We start from the raw sequence: 17,894 nt of genomic DNA, 5'->3' as shown, positions 1-17,894 counted from the left end.
CGGGGGGAGGGGCCGCGTACGAATACACATCCTGTCCGCGTGTGGCCCGCCTAGACCTGGTGGACGCGGAGGCTCCCTGCTGGTGTCTTGGTTCTGTGGACCGGGGATCTGACGGGGGCGACTGTCGGATCGCCCGTGCGTCTCCCCTGCTTTTCCTGAGCCTGCGCGGAGCCCGTGGAGGACGCCCTGCGACGACATCTGCGGGGTCTGGCTGGACGACTCCCGCCACAAGTAGGTCCGGTGTGGTGGCTGGCGGAGGGAGGACCGTCCTCAACTGGGGACTGGCACTGGAGGGTGTGGACGCACTCGGGGAGGTCCCCCCCGGACAATAATCCTGTTGGGGTCTACGGGGCCCGCCACACACATAGCGAGACTCCTTGCGCCCCTGGTGCGGGCCTGGGTCTAGGCGGCTGGGGCGTTGGACTACGCGACACAATATTACCCGTATGCCTAAACTTGGCGGTTACACGCATCGGCATGCAGTGTGCTGTTGACCCCGTGGTCACCTATCCGTAACTCCCCCCTATAAGGGCCACTGCGACCTTGCCTGGTTGGTTCCCACTGCGGCTTCGTTGGACTCACCCCCACCCCGGCTCGCTCCCTATTGCATATGGGCCGCCACGATTTGAAGGGAGCGCGCTCCAGGAAAACCAGTCCAATGGACTCCTTTGCAAGTGCTCAGCCCGGTGGGTCCGCGGATCCGCCAACGCAGCGGGCAGCTGGATTGCCCGAGCTGCCAATGGAGGAGAGGGTGGATAGACTGATGGCTATGGTCCAGGGTGGCTTCTTGGCGGTGAATACAAAACTCGATGACATTGGGGCAACAATTAGCTCCCTCAAGGCGAGGGTGGACAAGGAGAGTGCCCGCACCACTGAGGCCGAAGGTAGAATCGCCACCAACGAAGAGGCGGTAGCACAACATGACCGTGACATTGCCCAACTGAAGGGGGACCTCCGGAAAACTCTTGATAAGTGTGAAGATTTGGAATCTCGTTCAAAGGCTGGTCGGGGTGGCCGAAACCTTCGGTAAAGGAGCTATGGAGCGCCAAGTAGAAACCCTCCTGAAGGAACTGCTGGGCCCGGATACATTCTCGGCCCACTTTCTGATTGAGCGAGCACACCGTACATCGGCACCCCCGCCCAAACCGGGCGCTCCGCCCCGTACGATAATCGCCCGTCTCCTAAACTACAGGGACAGAGACGCTATCCTGCGAGCGGCCAGGGAAAAGGGCACCTTGCTACACGAGAATAACAGAATACACATATATCCGGACTTTTCTACGAACGTCCAAACACTAAGAAGATCTTATGAACCCGTCAAGAGGCAGCTAAGGCTGCGCCAGGTCCCGTATTCACTTGTTTATCTGGCGAAAATGAGGATACAGCATGGTGGCCGGGCCCATTTTTTCGAGAATCCAACAGAAGCCATGTTGTATGTTGAGGCCTCCATCCCGTTGCCAGCTCGGGACCGGGCTGGGGGTCGTACCCCGCCGCCCCGGGGTGGGGCGGAGCCCAGTGTCCCCGAGGGTTGATGTGATTCTCCTGATGTTGCACTACTATAATGCTGCGGCCTGTTGGCCACTGGGCGGCCCTGAATGTTAATGTTTGGTTTAACGAGGCCACGCAGATCTCTTGGGCTGGAGGCCGCGTGAGTGTCGCTCATACCCCCCAGGAGTGATCCTAGGTTATGGTTCTAAGGGTACATCGTCCAGTTGGGGTTGATGATGCGGGTGGGGGGTGGGGATGGGAAAATGGCACGGTTAGGCCAGCGGTTATGCCGGCTCTGTTGGGGGATTGTACGTTAAGTGTTGCTATAATTAAACTTGAGAGCAGTTCTATAGCAGGTCCTTCGTTTCCCTTGCACGGGGGACTAGAGGGTGGGCTCCCACTTGATTTGTGGTATGAACATGACACGGGACAATAAAGGACTAGACATCAAGCTCCTATCATGGAACATCCAGGGGTTGAATAACCCAGTTAAGGCAAGAAAGATCTCAGCGTATGTGGTGTGACATAACCCCCAAATACTGTTTATGCAGGAAACGCATGCACTTGGACAGGTCAATGTTAAATTTTTGCCTAAATGGGGACCCCACAGGTATTACACTGATTACTCGTCACAATCCAGGGGAGTGCTGACCCTTATACACCCTAAACTATGTTTCAAATATCAGTCCAGCAAAATAGACCCACAGGGGAGATACGTGTTGGTAGTGGGGGAGTTGGCGGGACACCAGACGATCCTGATCAACACATATGGCCCTAATCTAGATGATCCACAGTTTTATAGTACCCTGGCAGATATGTTAATCTCGTTTGGGGAAGCGCGGGTCGTCTGGGGTGGAGATCTCAACATGATACTAGATCAATCCCTAGACCGCTCATCGACGGCCCCTAGGGCCCCCGCTAGGGCGGCACTAGTGGTTAAACAATTGATGGAACAGATGGGCATGTTTGATGCATGGCGAGCACTACACCCGAAGGAGAAGAAATATACTTTCTACTCGTCGGTGCACGATTCTCACTCGCGCATTGATTACTGGATCATTAGTCAATCCCTGGCCGAGGCTATCTCTAGATGTGATATACACCCCCGTACCCTTTCTGACCACTCACCGATAACACTAGATATAAATTTGAGGGACGCCCTCCCCCCGGCGAGAAGATGGAGAATGCCACCCACAATCCTCAGAGACCCCAATGTATGTGAGTCGCTGCATGTGGAGATCGCAGAATTTTTGGAAATAAACGAGGGTTCAGTCCCGACTTATGCGACTCTGTGGGATGCATTTAAGGTCTGGGTCAGGGGTAATATCCTGGGGAAGTCGACAGGTATGTTGAAGTCGGTGCGGGAGGAGCTGGGTTCTACTGAGACGAAGCTTGATTTACTACAGACCGAATACAGTATTACACAGAACAAGGAAACCCTTGCTCAACTGCACACAACACTGGACGAGTTCCATAAACTAGCTCATAGAGAGGTCCTGTACATGGCCGCACCGGCCAGAGCACGACGGTATGGGGAGAGTAATAAGGCTGGGAGGTTCCTCGCCAACATGCTTAGATCTGACAGGCACCACAACCCGATCCCGAGTATATACGCCCCTGATGGCGCACTGGTGAATGGAGAATGGGACATTAACTCGGCATTCATGGAGTTTTACTCCACTCTTTATTCCAATCATGATCAAAAAAATAAAGAAGACACGTTCAGATATCTGGACAACCTTGACCTTCCCACACTAACCAGTGCGACCCGGGAGGCGCTAGATAGTCCCATTACTGTGGAAGAGATTGTTGAGTCCATAAAGGCCTTATCGAATGGTCGCTCCCCTGGCTCTGATGGTCTACCCGCGGAGCTATATAAAGAGTTCAGTGATGAATTGGCCCTGCTGTTGTTGAAGGTATGGGGGGAGGCTATGGACCGGCAGGTGCTTCCGGAGTCAATGAGGGAGGCAATCATTACTGTTCTTTTGAAACCCCGTAGACCAGCACACGACATGGCGTCCTATAGACCCTTATCCCTAATTAACACTGATGCAAACATTTTTGCAAAAGTGCTGGCCACTAGACTCCTCCCGTTCATGTCAATCCTTGTCCACCCCGACCAGGCGGGCTTTATTCCAGCCCGATCTACTGCCCTAAATTTGAGGCGCCTCTTTAATGTCATGGCACAGTTAGACCCGGATGCCAAGGCGGCTGTAATTGCACTAGATGCCGAGAAAGCATTCGATTCGGTGTCCTGGACCTACCTTTTTTTGGTGTTGGAGCGGTTTGGCCTGGGTCGCTACTATATCAACTGTGTGCGTTTGTTATATACACAGCCGACAGCTAAGGTCTTGACTAACGCCACTCTCTCCCCCGCTTTCCACCTATACAGGGGGACTAGACAGGGATGCCCATTTTCACCCATACTTTTTGCTTTAACCATCGAACCAATGGCGGAATTCATACGCCAACACCACGCACATAGAGGGCTTAGGATGTCTGGACCTCAGATTATCTCGCTTTATGCGGACGATACCCTGTTATACGTCCGAGACCCCATTGAGAACGTAAAACACATCATGGCAGACATATAGGAATTCTCGGAACATTCTGGATACAAAATCAATGTGCCTAAGTCTGAAATATTCCCCCTTACGGATGGCACAGGGGACCTGGCTGGTATAGAGGGTTTCCGTTTTGCCCCCTCCACGGTAAGGTACCTGGGGATATTGGTGGCTCGAGACAAAGACCTGCTATACGCACATAACCATGGGGAATTGCTGTCAACTCTGGTGACTAAGCTTCAGATGTGGGCTAACCTGCCACTATCACTATACGGGAGGGTGGCGTTACTAAAGATGGTGGTTCTCCCCAAGCTACTCTATTATTTCAATAATATCCCTCTCTGGCCTGGTAAACCTTTTTTCATTAAACTTAAATCTCTTGCTTCCTCGTTCATTTGGTCTGGGAAAACGGCCAGGATGGGGTGGGATAAGATGGTGAAACCTTTCGCTAAGGGTGGCATTGCTGCACCAGACTTTGAGTTATATTATTTATGTGCACAAGCACAATTCGTAAAACACTGGTTTGATCCTAAGGACACCGCTCCACACATACCTATTGAAAAACACTCAGTCCGCCCTAACGACATACGTTCAGTCCTCCTTAACCCACGCTACGGTGGCATATGCCCATTTGACCCGGTATATACAACGACGCAGGCCTGGGCCAAGATATACAGAAGAATCGGCGTGGAATCCCCCTATGACCCGGAAGTTCCCTTATGGGACTTCCCTGGCATCTCCCCCACGTTTGATCGGGCCCTCCAGCAATCCTGGGATCCTAACAAGCTTTTTACACTGGGCGATATGTTCCCTGAAGGGGAATTCTGTGATCTCATAGATTTCGTTGCTGTGGTGGGCAGAGGTCAACTTAAACACCTCCAATACTACAGAATGAGGGCGGCCTTTTCGGCGAAATGGCCAACATTCCCACAAGAACCCCACTCCCATGAATGTATTAGATCAATGGTGTCCACGGATAGCTGTGGCAAGGGGGTCTCCATGCTATACACCCTGGTTCAAGTCCACTCCCCATCACGTAACATGATGAGAGAGGTCTGGGAACGAGACACAGGCACCCAGATAGATGAGGTCCGCTGGGCCCGGTACTGTCAACTAACCCGATCGGTGTCTATGAACTCTGGACTACGTCTAATCCAATTTAAAGTACTGAACCAACTCCATTATTCCCCCTCCAGGGTAGCTAAATTTGTGAATACGTGTACGGGCGCCTGCCCTAAATGCGACTCCCCTGCTGCTGGGCCTTATCACATGTACTGGATGTGTCCCAGGGTGGCTGAATTCTGGAGGGAAGTGGCAACGCTCCTCGAAGACATCACAGCCATTCCGGCAGACCTCTCGCCCCTGAAATATCTCCTGGGCGACATAGGGAAGGTGAAGGAAACTACGAGGAGGCTATTCAATATATCATGCGTCATCGCAAAACGTTGTATCCTTAAACACTGGAAATCCCCCAATGCCCCGACTAGGGCCTCCTTCCTGAAGGAACTATGTATGGTAAATGATGATGAAGAATTATTTATACTGTCAGTACCATCGCCCTCTCGCCCCAAGGACATCTGGTCACTGCTGCGCTTCTATCTCTGTGACCTGGATTCAGACTCGGACACAGCATCTGAACACACACCCTGATTTGTGTTATCTGCCTATCTCACCAGTGATGTTTTTTGTACTTATACTATGAATACTGTGATGTCCCACTTTTGAATGCTCCCTCTTTGTATGTTAATGACAGTGTATAAATTAATGCCGTGCTTGTGAACTGCTCTCTTAATAAAAATATGTTTAAAAAAAAAAACAAAAGTAAGGAAAAATAAAAATAAAATAACGTGAACAATAATAAATGAAAAAATGAAAAACACAAAGTGGTGATGTTCTCGTTTCTGCTCTTTTCGATCTGTCCCACGGTGGTTAAGATGAAGAACTGTGTCTCTGTCTCCTGGATCTATCCCATGGGGCGGTAAAATGAAGAACTGTGTCTCTGTCTCCTGGATCTGTCCCACGGCGGAAAGATGAAGAACTGTGTCTCTGTCTCCTGGATCTGTCCCACGGCGGAAAGTTTCACTGGAATCTCCTCTGGTACTCTCGCTGGAAGTTGGATAGCTTCACCTGGAGCATGATTCCGTGGAGGAGTGTGCCCATATGTGCGACATTAGCTGGATCCCTGAGGAAGGTGATGATGTCAACATCTGCAAGCCTTCCCACCATTTCTGGATAGTCCGTGACTATTCGGAACAGGACATTGTGTGCCAGCCGTCTGTCCTCGGGTGACAGGGACATTTGTCCTGCTTGGCTGGTTTCTGGATCACTGGCCCTTCTTTTGACGTGAACAGTCTGTACACTTTCCTGCTGCGTGGATTGCGAGCACGTAGTTTAGCTTGATCCACAGTTGGTTCAGATATTCATTGTTTCTTGGATCTCTGATGTACATGAGGGTATCCGTGGTTCTCCCGATGAGTCCTGGGCACACCTCTATAATGCGAAAGAAAAGCGTGTATGTCAGTTCATCGATGATCACTTGTGGTGGAAGCATTTGTGTCCTTATTACTGTATTCGGGCAACTCAGCGAGGGCTTCTGTGATGACAGTCAGTAGTTGCCAGATTACCTTCTTATTAGCAGGATCTTGTATAAAGTCTGTGACACTGGAGACTCTTCCTACGAGTGATGGGTATGAAATTACCACTAGCTGAAATTAGGTCAATACATCCCATGTGAGATTTTCCTTGAGATACCATGTAGTCTGTGAAATAATGTCTCAATATTGGCTGTCTCAGGACACGGTTTTGAAAAGTCTTTTGCTCACAGCCTATCAGAGTCTTTGTTTTTCAGCAATTGCCAAGGATGGCTTGATTCAAAAGTTTGTGTGATCCGAGCGTTGTGGCTTGGATGCGCAATTCTCTTCTTTATCCTGGTATTGTAATGCACAGAGTGTCCATATTATTGTCCTTTATCACCTTTCTTTTTTGCTTAAGGGAAATGTCCTGTTTAAAAGCCACAATTTGCGCAGGAGTTCCTTTTCTGGTCTTTGCTGCTTATGCGTCCTTCTTCCTCGTCATGGATCTCGTCTGCACGTGCTGAGGTTCTTCCCCGTTGTCTGTGGTCTCTTTGCGGCGAGGTGCAACTGGAGGGCTCTCCCCGATATATGGTTTAATGTCATTTAGGAAGAGCCATGCCCTACTGCCCTGCAGCTTGACGGCTGAAGGAGTGCAGTCCTCCACGATGAAAGGGCCACCTTTTCCTCGTATGGTTCTTTATCAATACTGCATCACCAGGGAAGACGAGGGGCACACCTAGACTTTGAACTGCGTCTGTTTCAGCACCTCCTGTTGGGTTTTGTGCTATGCTGCACCCTTTTCGCCATTGCTGCAGTTGGCCAGAAATGACAGAGAGGCTTGATGTCATGCAGTTCAAATACTCCTGCATTTTGGTCCCCAAGACCTCTCTAGTTGGCTGGGCATCACATCTAGCTCTATCTCGGGGGGCAAGTGGGGACCTCATTCTCCTGCCCGTGACTTTCTCGTGCGGCGTGAGATGATGGTCAGAGCCTGGCTGGTTCCGAAATGCATACAATGCCAGTGGTAGACAGTGTAGCCATCCCTTTTTTAGAGGGAGTTTCAACTTGGATATCCTCTCCTTTAACAAGCCGTTGAGCCTCTCACATATACCATTACCCTCAGGATGATACGCTGACGAGAACTTGTGCTTTATACCAAGCAACAAGCTGATCTTCTCAAATATTGCATTGACAAAGTGAGGCCCATTATCTGACCTCATTACCTCGCACACCCCCCATCTAGGGAACACTTCCCTTACCAGGAATTTAGCAGCACAGGTTGAGTCGGGGTGTGTACAGGGACCTGCTTCTATCGATCTAGAGAATGGACACACCACCACAATTAAGTACCTGTACCCATTGCACACTTGAATCATGTCGACATAGTCAATATGTAAGTGCTGAAAAGGCCCATTTGGCCGGGGGATGATTCCTCTCACTACTTTTAATGTGTACCCAGTGGTGAATTGCTGGCAGATTATGCCGTTCACCATAAAGAATGCAACATGCTCTGCTAAATTCAGTGTAGACCAGTCTTCTGCGAGCGTTGCAGCGAGATTTTCTTTTGTCATGTGGAACGGGTAATGTAATTGCTCCAATGCTATCTTTAGTAGGGCGACAGGCATTACTGGTTTACCAGTGCTGTCTTGCCTCCACAACCCATCAGAGGAGTTTAAAGAACACCCTCAACGCTTCCATAGATTCTTCTCTTCCTGAGGTGCCTCCCCTTGGAGCTTCATTAGTTGAGTCTGCCCCATATTGCTATAGCCTCTTGTGTGGTTCTTGCTATCATCATACGCTCATGGGTACATGCCACCTCCAAGTCCATGATTGTTTCACTCTTGGATGCCATACGCTTGGCTTCCGTGTCTGCTTCATGGTTTCCACGTGACACGAAATCCGTCCCTTTGGTGTGGGCGGCGCATTTCATGACCGCTATGCCCAATGGGAGCTGTAGTGCCTTTATCAGCCTTTCCAATAAGGCTGCATGTTGCACTGGCGTGCCGTCCGCTCGGAGGTAGCCCCTCCTTTTCCAGCGTGCTAAACCTGCATGCACGGTTGACGTCACAAAGGCGGAGTCACTGTACACCGTTACTTCCTGGTCTGCATGATTCTCAATAGCGAGTTTCAATGCCAATAGTTCTGCAGCTTGTGTTGAATAGTGAGAAGGTATTCGTGCACTGACGAGTACTTGAAACTCTCCATTCACTAGGTGTTTTATCATGGCCACGCCTGTGTATCTTTGTCCATCCTCTTGGTCGATTCTTGATGAACCGTCAATGAACACGATCTCACCACCTGCCAGGGCATTTTCCTTCACCCTGGGGATTTCATCATAGAATTCTTCATAATTTGCGCAGTCATGTATCGGCTCTCCTTCAGTGACTGGCTCTGCTATGGACGTGGCTGGGTTCACTGTTTTACATCGAACTAGTTTGATCGATGGATTTGATATAATCACCTCATAGGCAGAGGCCCTTTGAGATGTCAGTGTACCTTTCGGTTTTTCTAATAATGGCAAATAATGAGTTCTCGACGTATAACGTCATGGAGCATCCCATTACAATGGATGACGCCTTCTCTATGGCGAACGCGGCGGCGGCAGCTAAATTTTGTTCGCATGCGAAGTGGCCTCTCATGATCGGGTCCAGACTCCCACTGTAATACGTTAAGGGCTTATACCCCAGCGAGGTTCGCTGAGCGAATACTGCTGTCATTACATTGCCATCTGTATGTGAAAACAGGTAGAATTCCTCTGCATAGTTAGGAATCCTGAGAACTGGGGCCTTACAAATCGCCCCCTTGAGTTCTGCAAACCCCTTCTCCATTGCCTCAGTCCATTCAATCTTTTCCTTTGTCGCCTGGGCCTTCTTTAGGGCCTGAAGCAAGGGCTTGGTATATGAACTGTAATCGAAGACCCATGCTCTGACATAATTGCACAGGCCTAGGAAGCTCTGCATTTGTTTCATCGTGAGCGGCTTAGCCGTGTTCATGATAGCTTCAGCCCTTTCTGGGGTTACCTTTTTCCCCTCGTGTGAGATTAGCTGGCCTATGTACAGCACCTCTTGTTGAAAGTATTGTAACTTTTCCTTGTGAACCTTATATCCTTTCTCAGCCAGTATAGTCAGTAGCTGGATAGAGTTGCGCCTGCATTGCTCTTCAGTGGTGCTGCAGATCAGAATGTCATCTACATACTGCAAAACAACATTGTCTACCGCAATATTGCTTAGGTCCAATTGCAGGACTCTATTGAAAATGGACGGAGACTCACAATACCCCTGTGGCAATCTCTGTCACGACCCTCGCCCAAAACCCCCTCTGGCAAACCCTGATATGCATTACTGTGTTCACTGTGTTCTGAATCTGTGGTAAACTAGGGTTTTTTCTCCACTCGCAGGATTTTCAAACTTAGGTGGTCTCTCCACTGGGTACCTGATATGCATTACTGTGTTCACTGTGTTCTGAATCTGTGGTAAACTAGGGTTTTTCTCCCCTCGCAGGATTTTCAAACTTAGGTGGCCTCTCCACTGGGTACCTGCTATGCATTACTGTGTTCACTGTGTTCTGAATTTGTGGTAAACTAGGGTGTGCTGCTCTCTTCCTGCCCGCTCGTGCTTGTCCTACCCCCCTCCCTCCTATCCCATGGTGCTCTCTATCTCACCTATCTTTTCTAACTGCTTCTCCATTGACTATCCTGCTCTCCTCACTAAATCTGGTAGGAAAAGTTTAAAAAGGACATCCTGGTCTCCAACCCAGGCCTCCCTATCGCTGACACCTACACCAGTGCCTCCTCTAAGGAAACTCTCACTGACATCCTCTTTTTCGTGCCTTCACCTGACCTATGGACCCTTCATATGGTCTCTGTGCTCTCTCCTTTCTCCTCTTCTCCCATTAATGGTGGCACCCGCTGGGACGTCCTCTTGGCCTCCTTCCACTCCTCTAAGGCCATCATTAATGTCTACGCTAAAGGGACTGTCTTGGTCCAAGGCCCTCAGGCCAACCTTCACCTCTTTGATAGATGCTTCCTGCGCCTCATCAACTTCCTTTCCTCTCCTGCTGTCCCCCCTCCTCTGTCCTCGGCTACCTTGCCTCTGCCCTCCCTCCCTGCCCTCTCCTGTGCTCCTTCTTCTCCTTCGCAGGGCGTACCTCTGATCTGTACCCCTCCCCGGAAGTCCTTCAAAGATGGCAACCTTCTCCACATTGCCACTCTTAACTCTTGCTCTGCTGTCAAACATTCCTCTGATATCTGCCACCTTCTTGAGGAACTGGACCTTGACGTACTCGTTCTCACTGAGACATGGTTCACGGCCAGCTCTGTCACCAGCTTTGACACACTCCTACCTGACGGCTGCAAGATCCTCTCCGTGCCCAGGCCCAACCATGCTGGGGGGGGGGGGGTGTGGCCCTTATCTTCCCTGATTGGATTCCTGCCACTGCTATTCCCACGCAGACCTTCTCCTCTTTTGAATGTCTTGTCTGCCGACTCTCTCTCTCTCCTAGCCATTCCCTTACCGTGGCTACTATCTATCGGCCACCTGGTCAAATTTCCTCCTTCCTCTCCGAGTGGGCGGACCTCTCCTCCTCACTCCTGTCCTCAACCAGTCAACTCCTCTTTCTTGGAGACTTCAACATCCACCTGGATGCCTCCTGTCCCCCCTCTGGACTCTCTCTCACTCTCTATTCTCCCGTCTGGGCCAACCCATTCTGCTGGGCACACTCTTGATGCCCTGATCTATTCTGACCTTCCCCTCTCTGTCCCTCTCTCCACTCCTCTCTCCTGGATTGATCACTTTCTCCTCTCCTCCCACCTCGCCCTCCCTACCCCACAGGCAAAGCCACCCTCATCACTGCCATCTTCCTTCTCGGTCATCCGACCCATGAAGCGTCTGTCAGTTGAGGCTTTCGCTGCCACCTTCTCGCCCCCTCTTCCCCCCTCGGCTGACTCCCACCCTGACACAGCCCTCTCCACTCTCTACTCTACTATATATGATACTCTTGATATCCTTGCCCCTGTTATGATAATCCGCCTGAAGCCCAAAGCCAAATGTAACTCCTGGTATGACTCGGATCTCGTCACCCTTAAACGCTTGTGCAGGGTGGCAGAGAGGAAATGGCGTGCTTCATGTTCATCCTCTGACAAACTGGCCTGTCGCCTGCTCCAAAGGCAATACCGGCTCTCCGTTCTCACCAAGAAGAGAGCCCTTATCCAAGCCCGCATCACTGTGGCATCTAACAATTCGGCTGAACTCTTTAAAATCTGCAAGGAGCTGGCCAACCCTGCTGCTTTCAGTTCTATGCGGATGATACCCAGCTCATTTTCAGGCTACCCTCGGCCTCCTCTTCTCCGTCCCTCATCTCTGACTGTCTTTCTGCTATCCAGGAATGGTGTGCCGCCAACAACCTCTGCCTTAATGCCAGTAAAACCGAGATTCTACTCATCGGCACACCCACTCCCTCCTTCCCTGCAGCTCTCTGGCCGGCCTCTCTTGGCCCTCTTCCTGCTCCTACCTGCAAGGCAAAAAACCTCGGGGTCATCTTCGACTCCACACTCTCCTTCTCTCCTCACATTTCTGACGTTTCTAAGAAGTCACACTACCAGCTGTACCTCCTCAGAGGTATCCTTCCTTTCCTCTCCTTCCCCCAGAAGCTCACTGTCTCCAGAGGCCTGGTTCTCTCGAAGCTGGACTACTGTAACAGCCTCTATCTAAATCTGCCTGACTCTACTCTCCGCCCTCTGCAACTCATCCAGAACAGGACTGCGAGACTTGTCCTTGGCCTCAAGCCCAGGGACCGTATCTCTCCAGGACTGAAATCGCCTGAGAACCTTTCTGGTGGTGCCAGGGGCACTGTTCCAGGTCACGTGATCTGTACCTGAGTGGGTGGTATGGCTGGGTTTTGCATCGTTGGATTGCTTCCAGGTAGAGGCGTGTGTCCTGCCTGTGATTGCAGGTATAACCTGCTAATCTCTTCAGTGCGTTCTTTGGTCACTATTAGGTCTCTCCGGAGGTGTCTAGCCCTTGGTGGTCGTGCAGATTAGTCCTACCACCTCCGACCCCAAGCACCACCCAGGCAGGAAATAATAACACAGCCCGTGCAGCGCTTGAAACCACAGGTGGAGAACGTCGTCTTATCAGGAACCAGAAACGCCAAAGACCCCCTGACCACTGTAAGGCAACGGAGGGTTAATCAACACAGGGAATGGACAACAAGCCTTTATGATAGAATAGCAGAAAAGGGGCTTACCCGAAAGTGAAGGAGAGGGTGGCCTGAGATGTGTGGTGGAGTAGTGGGGGTACAGCAGGCACTGGTCGATTGTGTCTCTGACAGGACTCGTGATGTAAAACTCCGAGGCAAATACGTGGGACAATCCGTGAGCAGTCCAATAGGCAGTTCCGGGGTCAATAACCAAAGTTCAGTGTTCAAGGGAATATCCGTAGGCAGTCCAGTGAGCAAATCCGAGTCAAGTAACCAGTAGCAAACAAACAGCGTGATATCCGGGATAAAGAATGAGGCAATCCGTGTACAGTTCCGTGATCAAGTAGTCGTGGTAGCAAAATCCAAAAAACGCCAAAGCAGTCCGTGAAGGAAGCAGCTGTGAAGCGGTGCTTCCGTGTTTCTCTGCTCCCTTTAGCTTGTGTGGAAGGTCACGTGATCACATCACGGGAGGGGAACGTGAGTAGTCTGTGTCACGTGACCCGTGATGATGACGAAGGCCGTTGTGGATGCCTTGTCACGTGACGTGCGGTTCTGTGTGTGCCCAATCGGCAGCGCCAGTTGTGTGAAAACCTCCATGGGAGGTGCCAGTGAAGGAAAGGGCGAAGATCCCTCGGGCCGTGATGTACGGGTCTCCTCTGTTTGGCAGGAGACCCTCGCCGCTCGCCTGCAGGGACACGTAGGCCACGTGAGTCTTGATGGTGGCGAATGTTGGGAGACACGACAGAGCCCCCCCCTAACGGCCCACGACCCCGTGGGCTGGATGGATGATCACGATGGAACTGGCCAACCAACTGGGGGGCCCGGACATCCCTGGAGGGCACCCAGGAACGTTCCTCAGGGCCGTAACCCAACCAGTCCACGAGATAGTGCAAGCGACCCCGAATATGGCGGGAACCCAAGATAGCACTGACCTCATAGATGTCAGGAGAGGACAAGGAGACAGGGGCAGGAGGGGCAGTGAGACGGGTAGGACCTAGACAGGGTTTGAGCAAGGAGGTATGAAAAACCGGATGGATACGCCAGGTGGCAGGAACAGACAACCGTAGAGCCACAGGGTTCAGGACTTTAACTATACGGTAGGGACCCACAAACCGGGGAAGCAACTTGCGGCAGCCAGGGATGTGTAGGTGGCGGGAGGACAACCACACTCGATCCCCCACCCGATATTCGGGAGCCGCCACCCGTTTTTTGTCAGCTGCGGACTTCATGGAGACCTGGGCTTCGCGCAAGTGGACTAGGGTTTGCGCATGGACCGAGACTAGATCACGGGCACAGGTATTGGCAGCAGGAGTAGTGGATGAAGTGAAATCAGGAAATGGAAGGGTGCGGGGATGCTGGCCGTACATGGAATAAAAGGGAGAAAAGCCAGTGGAGGAGTGCAGGGAGTTGTTATAGGCAAATTCCGCCAGGTGTAGTAAGTTAAGCCACGTGTCTTGGTACTGGAGAGTTAAACAGCGCAGGTACTGTTCGAGGGCTTGGTTCACCCTCTCAGTTTGCCCATCTGTTTGCGGGTGATAGGCTGAGGAAAAGCGGGCATCAATGCCGAGTAGCTTGGTCAAGGTTGTCCAGAAACGGGAAGTAAACTGAGTCCCACGATCTGATATAATGATCTGTGGCAGACCGAAGAGACAAAACACAGACTTGAAAAACAACTGGGCCAGGGTAGGAGCGGAGGGTATCCCTGTACAAGGTACAAAGCGTGCCATCTTGGTATAGGAGTCTACCACTACCCAGATGGTGTCGAAACCTTGCCTGCGTGGCAGGTCCGTGATGAGGTCCATCGAGATAGTGTGCCAGGGTCTGGGGGGAATCGGTAATGGCTGGAGTAACCCCAGTGGGCGACCCCTGCGTGATTTACCCTGTGCACACACTGAGCACGTGTTTACATAGTTCTCCACGTCACGTTTCATTGATGGCCACCAACACCAGCGTTTTAGCAGTTCCAGAGTGCGACGTTGCCCCGGGTGGCCATTAATGGCGGCATCGTGTGACCATTCTAGTGCTTGGTTGCGTGTGTCGGTAGTGGGAAGAAAGAGCTTGTCTTGGATAAATGGTAACCCCTCCTGAAGAACCAGATCCCATTCCGCCAGTGCGTGTGGATGTTGGGAGACCCAATGACGGATGGTGGACTGCATGGACGAGGACGGTGTGCAGACACAAATGACATGACCCCCCTCGAGCAACGTGGCAGGAAAGGACGGAAGAGACTCCCCCCCCGGTGAACGTGACAGTGCATCGGCCTTCCCATGGACAGCACCCGGTCTATGCCTAATTACAAAATCATATGCAGCGAAAAACAGGTGCCAACGCACCTGTCGGCTATTAATGCATTTAAGGGTAGCCAGGTCCTGCAGGTTCTTATGGTCGGAATAAATCGTGGTCTGGTGCCGGGCCCCAAGGAGGTGGTGACGCCAGGTTTGCAGTGCGTCCTTGATGGCCAACAATTCCTTCTCAGTGACAGTGTAATGCAACTCGGCTGGGGTGAGTTTCCGTGAGTGAAAAGCCACGGGATGCAAACGACCAGTGGCCGGACAGGGTTGGGAAAGGACTGCACCCAAAGCAAAAGAGGAAGCGTCCGCCTCCACGATGTATGGGAGTACAGGGTCCGGGTGCTGAAGCACGGGAGCAGTCACAAATCTGGTTTTCAGCTCCTCAAACGCCTGCTGATGTTTCAGGGTCCAAGAGAACGGAACCAGCGGACTGGTAAGAGCGGTAAGGGGAGCCACTATGGAGGAGAAGCCAGCAATGAACCTCCGATAGAAATTAGCGAAACCCAGAAAAGATTGTAACTGCTTGAGGGTCTTTGGAGCAGGCCAATCCGTGATGGCACGAACCTTTGACTGGTTCATTGATAGACCCCCAGGCGTTAGGTGGAACCCCAGGAAGTCGACCTCCTTAGTGTGAAACAGGCACTTTTCGGGCTTGGCAAACAAGGCGTTTCTGTGTAGACGGGCCAAAACCTCCCTAACGTGGACGATGTGGTCTTCCAGAGAAGGGGAGAAAATCAAAATGTCATCCAGATAGACCACGACGTACACGTCTAAGATGTCACTGAATACTTCGTTAACGAAGCGCTGGAAGGTGGCTGGGGCATTACATAAGCCAAAAGGCATTACCGTATATTCAAAAAGGCCCTGTCGGGTGCAAAACGCAGTCTTCCACTCATCCCCCTGACGCATGCGAACCAGATTATATGCCCCCCGGAGGTCCAGTTTGGTGTAGATGGATGCATGTGTTAACCTGTCTAGTAACGTGGAGATGAGGGGAATGGGATAACGGTTCTTCACAGTGATGGCATTTAAACGTCTATAGTCCACACAGGGTCGTAGGTCACCCTCCTTCTTCGGGACAAAAAAAATGGGACTGGCAGCCGGTGAATTGGAGGGTCGGATATGACCTACCCGCAGGGCTTGTTGTATGTACTCTTTTAGGGCCTGTTCCTCCGACTGTGATAGAGAATATATCCTACCTCTCGGTATCGGGGCATCAGGGAACAAATCAATAGGGCAATCATATGGCCTATGGGGTGGCAGGCCTTCTGCAGAGGCCTTGTCAAAAACAGTCAGGAAGTCATGGTATTCGCTGGGAATCCCGGCCTGAACGGCTCCAACGGTATGTGGCGTTGCAACCGGATGGTCCCCATCGTTCATGTGTAAAGCAGTCAAGGCCCCAAGAACACTAGCAGGGTTGGAGATAGTTTCGGGTTCCGTTAAGCAGTAATGTTGGCAGACCTCAGACTCAAAGGAGACCTGTCCCAGTTAATAAACGGGTTGTGTTGCCTAAGCCATGGTATACCTAGAATGATCCCGAATTGTGGTGTAGCGATGAGATCAAAGGACATGGTTTCCTTGTGAGTGTCCTGGATCACCACCTCTAAAGGAGCGGTTTGATGCTTGATCGGGCCCGAAGCAAGGGAGGTCCCGTCCACCGCTTGCACGGGTTCTGGGTACTCCTTGGTTATCAAAGGCAGGTTGAGGCGATGGGCTAGCGTGATATCTACGAAACAACCCGTGGCTCCTGAATCGATTACTATTTGTACTGGGTGAATGCAGTTCCCGGTGGGTTTCAAGAGAGCCTGGACAACGATGGGTCTAATGGGACCGAATGAGGGCTCAGTGGGGGTCAAAGAAACGCTCGCCCGTCCCCCCGGTCTCAAGGGCGAGCTTTCGGAAAACCCGGATTCTTGTTTCTTGGGCGACGGGGGCATTCCTTGACGTAGTGCCCATTGATGCCGCAGTAGAAACAGGCATTATCTGTCCTTCTGCGCTCTCGCTCGGCCTGGGTTATCGGACTACGTATTCCCCCTATCTGCATGGGTTCGGGTTTTGTGTCCCCCAAAGAAGGTGTTTGCACGGAAAACCCGGCTTCTGCCCTCCGCTCTGAACGTCGAGCGTCCACCTGCAGGGCTAGGTCCACCAGATCCGAAAAAACGGCCGGGAGAGAGGGAACCACAGAAAGAGCATCTTTCATTGCACTGCAGAGGCCCCTGTAGAACACGATGGCTTTTTTGTTCTCCGGCCATGAGGTCTCTGCAGAGAGTTGGTTGAAGCGAGCGATGTACTCGATGAGTGTTTGCTTGCCCTGTGTGAGATCGAGTAATTCCAGATCCCGGGAATGTGCCTTGTATCTAGTGTCGAACACTTTGGCCATCTCACTAACCAGGAGGTCAAAATCGTAAAGAGCAGGGTGGTCATTTTCCAATAAGGGATTCGCCCAGGTGGCCGCTACCCCCGACAAATGAGAGAGGAGAAAAGCCGCCTTAGTAATAGAGTCCGGAAATGCCTGGGGCCGACATAGGAAATGGAGCTTGCATTGATTTAGGAAGGTTCGGTACTTCCTTGGGTCACCCTGGTATCTTTCCGGGGCTGCAAGTGGGAACGGGGTTGGGAGAACCATGGGTGTAGGAATGGGGGGTGGAGTGGATGATGGAGGATCAGGAGCTGGGGCGTCCCCAAAGTCAGTGTCCTCGGGCAAGGGGTGACGGGCACTCTGTAAGGCGTCAAGGCGATGGTGAATGGCAGTCGTGGCTGCGGCCATGTCTGACCGAAGGGCC

This window comes from Ambystoma mexicanum, chromosome 7p (genome assembly GCF_040938575.1).
Source record: "Ambystoma mexicanum isolate Mex_15411 chromosome 7p, UKY_AmexF1_1, whole genome shotgun sequence".
In the NCBI taxonomy this organism is placed as follows: domain Eukaryota; kingdom Metazoa; phylum Chordata; class Amphibia; order Caudata; family Ambystomatidae; genus Ambystoma; species Ambystoma mexicanum.
This window is presented reverse-complemented; position numbering follows the sequence as displayed.